At 30.6% G+C, this 7,286-nt stretch overlaps 1 pseudogene; it reads right to left on the minus strand.

Moving 5' to 3' along the window:
* Positions 1-1,932: 1,932 nt before the first annotated feature.
* LOC102593780 (CASP-like protein PIMP1) lies at positions 1,933-4,537 on the minus strand (annotated as a pseudogene).
* Positions 4,538-7,286: the final 2,749 nt, after the last annotated feature.

The following is a 7,286-nucleotide window of genomic DNA, read 5'->3' on the forward strand; positions in this document are numbered from 1 at the left end:
ATATATAATCTGTTTCTGTTTCGATATACATATACAAAAGATCAATTGTATAATTTGTGTTTGTATAAAGTGAGAAAGAGAGAAAGGCAAAAGAGAAATGGGCAGGGAAATATTTGTATTGTATAATTATAAGTGTATAGGACGAAGATATATGTATGTGCATGTGTATATACAATTTTTCTCTCGCTTTATACAAATAGAAACACAATTTATATATTTCTGTTTGTATAAGCGAGAGAGGCGAGGGAGAGACTAGCGAGCGAGATCTAGGACAGGGGAGAGAGGGGAACAAAAACATATGTATATATACAATTTTCTCTCGCTTTATACAAACACAAACACATTTTATACATTTGCGTTTGTATAAAAGCGAGAGAGGCGAGGGAGAGAACAAGAGTGGCGAGCGAGATTCACCAGGAGAGAGGCGAAATAGTTTGCTATGGGGTACAATTAAATCAAACTTTGTTTATAGCATTTAATTTGAATTAATAGTTTGCTATTATATACAATTTTTCCCTATTTTTATTCTTTCTTCTTCTTTTTTTTAAAATAAAAAATAAAAAATAAAAAATAAAAAATCAATATTTAATCATTTAATCATAGGGTTAAACTTATTAAACTTAAAATTATCCATGAAGCAATTGGGTTTAAAGGTTAAAGACAATATTCAAAATTATTTTTATCTATTTTCATGATAAGGAACTTGCTACCCTTTGATGCGTACATAATAAATCATATTCATGTATGTGCAATAGCTCACAAACCACATAAAAAAGGTAAACCACACTAGACAAATCTCATACAACACACTCAACTCAAACTTGAGATCATCATTATGAAAGTCCCAACCCAAACTATCTAAGCAACCCCCGAAGGATCTCCAAGACCATACTTATGTATTAAATATTTTGTTGTTCCATTTCATGTTGTATATCATAATTTGGAAACTCTAACATATCTCTATTTATTTTTTAAATGAAAAAAAGTCAAAACTATCCTTAAACTATTCGAAATAGATTAAATATACCCTTAAACTATATTTCGGCTTAGAAATGCCTTTCCCGTCTAACTATTGGACCACACTTACCCTTCAGTTTAACGGAAGAGTTATGTGGCATCCATGTGTGTATTAAAATACCACATGGACCTCCACATGTGCATGCCAATACACCCACCTCCACATAGAAGCCCTAATTTCACTCTTTTTTCCCCGCATTTCATCCTTTCACCAGCCCCAATTTCACCCCTTTCACCGGCCCCAATTTCACCCCTTTCCCTCATTTCATCCTTTCACCAGCCCCAATTTCACCCCTTTCACCGGCCCCAATTTCACCCCTTTCCCTCATTTCATCCTTTCACCAGCCCCAATTTCACCCCTTTCACCGGCCCCAATTTCACCCCTTTCCCTCATTTCATCCTTTCACCAGCCCCAATTTCACCCCTTTCTCCATTAAAAGACCTAAGAAGCTTTCATTTATATGGACCTAAAGGGTAATTAAAGTATGTGTTCTCTTTAATAGTTAAAGTTTTTAGATAAGATGATTACACACTTCAATATAACATTACCATCATTATTAAAAAGATTTTTCACGTGTTTAACTCATGAAAAGAGATAAGAGGCCTTGCGCGTGACAAAATGTGTTAAAATTAAATTAAAATGTGTTCTCGGTTATGTATAAGAAATGTTCGCTAATTTTCATTGACTTCGAAATTAATACAATTTCTTAAGAACACACAAGAAAATACCCAAATTGAAGACAAATCTCAACACAAAAAATTACACAAGAAATACTAAAATTCACCAACTTACTTAAACAATTACATACAAATTGCAACTTAACACAATATGACTTGACCAAATGTGACAACATTTTTTTTACATAATTAACCTCTCAAAACATTGGACCAAACTAATATTTTTTATTTTAAAATTTAATATGAAGCTCTCTTTGGAAGATTATAAGAAGAGAAAATTGATGAAGCAGCAGCAAAAAAGAATCCAATAAGACAAAGACTGGCTGCAGCATTTGAAGTATTGAGAAATTTATAATTAAGATTATCAGTGCCTGGAAGTTGTTTCAATTCTTGTGTCATTCCAAAACTTGCTGCTGCTCCAGTAGCAAGAAAGTAGGAAATAGACTGCACAAATAAATAAGTTTATTTATCCGAGCGTATGCACTGACAGTGTAAAAAATTATTTAAAACTTATAATAAAAACTAAAAAGTAGTTCAAATGAAGAGGATTATTCAAGACTATGTAAATTCCTTTTTTGGTTCGATGTGGAACTATTCAATAGTGAGTACTAGTCATGACTTTCTTTAAGTGTACTAATTTCTAGTACTCTTGTTATTGACAAAGGATTATGGATGGTGAACTGATAAGTACTTTTTCGTTCTTCGTCACAAGTTTCAAGTTCGAGTCTTGTAAGTTGTATATAGGCGTATTCAAAATTTTGAGATGATGAGTGCACTATTATGAAAAAGTGGATCTAAACGGTTTACATTTAAGTTTTTATCACTGAAAACAGTTACAATTTTAAAATTATAGGTTCAAAATTGAAATGTTTGATTAATTAAAATGCCAAAAGTGTTATCAATAACCACTTAGAGAGGTGTTATCCAATTTTAGAAAGAAAGAAAAACAAGATAGATATAAAATTCAAATTTCTAACCTCACTAAGAGATGCACCAATCGTCATCACATTATATGTTATTTCGTGTGTGGGTTCACACATCTATATTTAACAAAAAAATCAAAAATATAACACTACTATATATGATTTTGGGAGAAGAGCATGGGTTCACGTAAACCCAGTGACCCCCTCTTGCATACGCCTCTATGTATATGGAGATGTTATTTTATTAATTGTATCACTAAAGAGAAAAAAAAAATCAGTTGAAAATGTTTCTGACAAAATTTCATTGGAAATTTGTATTAATTTTACCTGTAAGCGTAGAAGTCTTTGAACTTGATTTTAACGTCCCATCAACAATACTAACAGTATGAGTGTTGAGAACAATTACGAAGAATGAAATCAACAAGCAAATGAACGTAAGGACTCTCACGATGAGGCTGACGAATGGGGGAATAGTGTGTTGGGTATAACAATTGTTGGGTATAACAAGAGTTAATGAAAAATGAAGAGAAGATGAAAAGAGGAATTGGAAAAGATTTTCTTATGCTTTAAGAAAAGACATTTTCCCCTCATTGGTGCTGGAAAGAAAAATAGATGTGTTTAAATAGAGAAACACTTCTATTAGATGTTAAAAAGGTTGGAAAGAGGGACCCCCTCGCGCCGTCATTGGCGCTCGCTCAACTTTGGCTTTGGAAAATGATCGATTGAGAGATTATTTTTGGACAAAATTTAAATTAAATAAAATAGCCAAAACGTTTCAATTATTTAGTTAATTAATCGAAACGTTCCGACCCGACTCGGATCCGCGCGACCCATTTTATTTAAATTCTTTCCCGTTTTATTTTGAATTTCCCGCCGTTGGAAATGACTGTTCTGAAAGTTGCATTTGAAACGTTGCAAACTTTCATGAATGGTCATGTGGATTCTGAAATGTTGCAACCTTTCTGAACTAGTTCCTCTTGGCTATAAATACCTGTAATTCTTCAAACTTTTTACTTACGAAAATTTCTGATTTCTTCTTCTTCTTCTGCACAAATTTTCTTTGTGTAATTTATTGTCGTTGAGTGGCTCGCTAACACCAGAGTTTTGGGTATCAATGTTGCAACCTTTCTGAACTAGTTCCTCTTGGCTATAAATACCTGTAATTCTTCAAACTTTTTACTTACGAAAATTTCTGATTTCTTCTTCTTCTTCTGCACAAATTTTCTTTGTGTAATTTATTGTCGTTGAGTGGCTCGCTAACACCAGAGTTTTGGGTATCAATACAGTACTGGTGATTGAGATCATTCTATCCTGGGAGGACATATTCCAAATCAAACCTCGGATACTAGAGGGGAATAATTTTCTTAAGGGGACATTGTGCATTCAGTGGGCTTGATCTTTTTTTTTTTTTACAGATTCTGGTATGTTTTTATAGATTTTAGTTTTGTGAATTAAATTATGTTCTTCTGTTCTTCACTGGTTAATTAAACTTTGAGAACTTTGTGTTTTTGCAAAAGTTATTGTAATCAGTAGTACTGTTTTAAACACAGATTGAGCAACACAGTGATGGTTGATGGTGGTGCCATTTCACTTTAGTTGTGAACTATAATCTACAGAAGTGATAAAATATAATTTGTTGAATTTAAACTAGGATTTTTTGCACAAAGGTTTTGTTGTCTTCTTGTAGTGAATATACTTTGAGACGTGTTTGCTGAGAAAATGATCAAAATAGTCCTTCATATATAGGTGTTGAATTATTTTGGTCCTTTATATATACCATCTTATTCAAATAGTCCTTTATGTATATATAAAGAGTATCATTTTGGTCCTAACCCTAAAAACTAACTGAAAACATAAAAACAACCGTTAACTTTAACTGTGGGCCCCACACTCTTCTTCCTCCCTCTTTCTTCAGCCATTGCTTCTCCTTCATCTTCTTTCTTTTACCATTTCTTCTATGATTTCTGCTCCCAAAATCTCCTCATACACACAAAAGTTTCTTCAAATTTCAAGAATATTCGTAAGGTTTTTGTTTCTTATCTATGCCCGTGAAATATTTTACCATTTAATTTTAAAAATAAAATGAAAAAAATGACTTGAAAAAATTACTAATCTTGAAAAGGAAAAAACGAAAAGAAAGCTATAATCCTCCTCATAGATCGCTTCTACAAGAGAGAATAAATGGAGTCTTTTATTTGATTTACTTAGTTTACATTTGTTTTAGTGATCTTGGTTTTCTTCTTCTTCTTTATGTATGATAATGGAAGCTTCTGAAAATTTTGTTTCAATGGAGATGAAAAATGGGTGAGGTGTGTAGTATTTTTCTTATGAGGATATGAAGCAGGAGAGAAAATGGCAAAAGTAAGAAGTTGAGGAGATGGGTCTGCGGTAGTAATGGTGAAAGAAAGCAGATTGAGGAAGAAGAGTTTGCTATCTGTCACTTCTGTGGGACCCACTGTTAAATCAAATAGTTTTTTTGATTTTTTTGGTTAGTTTTAGGGTTAAGGACTAAAATGATCCTCTTTTCATATACATTAAGGACTATTTAGATAAAGTGATATATATAGAGGACCAGAATAATTCAACCTCTATACATGAAGGACCATTTTGGTCATTTTCTCCGTGTTTGCTTATATATAGAAAAAAATTGGATAATGTATAGAAAATGTTGACTTTAATATCTAACTAAGTTAGTGGTCAAAATTGTACAACTCTATTTTAATTGTAAACTCATTTGAATATTAAGAGATATTCTTCAAATCAATATAAAAAAAATGATATTAAGATAAGTTTTTTTAAAAAGAGTTAATCCCGTCATTGTCATTCATTTATAATTGATTGTACTTTCTAAATATAAATATGAAATTATCTTTGATAGCAGCTTTTTATGTCAAAAGTGAGACTTTAAGGTGCGAATCTACATCAATAGAGTTTTGAAATAGATATTAGATACTGTGTAGATAAATTGTTGTCCCGAAATTAAAATGTTATTTTTATATTATATTGAGAGTAGAATAACAATCCTAAGATAACTAATTCCAAAACAATTAATCTCGAGACAACTTGTTTCCAATCAACCATGCCTTGAGTATACTATAATTGCACTGACCAATAAATTTAAGTCAAGAGATCACACCTAGGTTAATTACGAGCTAATTATCCAAATGTACTCATGGAGTTCGTTAATTGGTTAATTATGAATAATCAACTATAAATTCACGAATATTGATCAACAATTTAAAAAAAATACTTCCTCAGTTCACTTTTACTTGTCACATTTTGCATTGACACACCCATTAAGAAAATAACTAATGATATAGGTATTTTACCAAATTATTTCCTATTAAATGATGTCTTAGAAAATGATTTGGAAAATAAATATTTAATATTGAGGGTAAAATATGAAAAAAAAAATTATTGTCTTTTCTTGATATGTCAGATTTGACGAGTAAAAAACTAAAAATGAAAATTTATCTTAGAAATAAGTGCCATCTAAAAGTGAACGGAGGGAGTATCATGCATTTATTGGAAATTTCTATATATTTATTGAAAAAACACCTTCCAATTTAAGAAGATTTCAAAGGAGTACTTTGATAGTACTTTTTTTCCTCTTTAATTTTGTGTCAATTTTCTCTTATATTTGTTGAATAAACAATTGTGATTCTTTTGACCACTCAATTAGGGATTGACGTGTGAAAAAAATGATGTTGATTTGAATAGCTCAAAACCTTGAGGAATTAATGGACATTATTAATCAATTTTTAATATTCATCTAATAATAATAATAAAAATAATCACGCATTCATCGAAAATTTCTTCATGACTAATACTTTCCTCTTCATAATAGTCTATGGGAATGGAAATTTCCAAGTGAATATACTTTGTACATTTTTTAAAATAAATTTTGTATCTCTGATATTGATGAATGATTCGATCGATCAAAGAGGATCAACTAATTTAGTTCTAATTTGAGTAGGCTCATATCCTTGTCATAATCGGAGCCTCAAAAATTATGTTTCTATCTATTAATCAACTAGGAAAAAATGAAGTAGATTTGAAGAGTTAATAATCATCACTCAATTTAGACCTACTTGCCAACATGTCTTCCTTATTTATTCCTTTTAAAAACTTTTATCTTAAATTCTTAGGGTAAGGTTGAGATTTGAATATACTCACTTAGTTGTTATGTTGTGCTATTTGTGAGTTAATTTGACTAACTTTTAAAGCTAAATTAGATTACACTAATTTGATATTTAAAATAAAAACATAGATATTCAAAACTGTAAGTTACATTTTTTTTCCAAATGAATATAATTAAAAAAAGCACATCTTAAAATGTTAGTCAAAGTCTATAATGTTTGACTCTCAAAAAGGAAACTGTGATAATTAAAAAAGGACCGAAGAAAGTATGATAGAAGAGGTGAAACTAGAAAGTATGTTAATAGATTTTTTGTGGACAAGAACCTTACTCTTAAATACGTAATGAATAATACACATGAACATATTAATAGTTAAGAACTTAGCTTCAGGGTGTGTTTGGTAAAGCAGAAATTGAAGCAGGCGGATTCAACATTTGAAATTTATATATTTTTCATAACAATTTTAAGTGAACATACAGTAATGGTATATAATTGAATTAATAATCAAATATTTATTAATATATATATA

The sequence above is a fragment of the Solanum tuberosum genome, unplaced genomic scaffold (genome assembly GCF_000226075.1).
Source record: "Solanum tuberosum cultivar DM 1-3 516 R44 unplaced genomic scaffold, SolTub_3.0 scf00577, whole genome shotgun sequence".
Taxonomy (NCBI): Eukaryota; Viridiplantae; Streptophyta; class Magnoliopsida; order Solanales; family Solanaceae; genus Solanum; species Solanum tuberosum.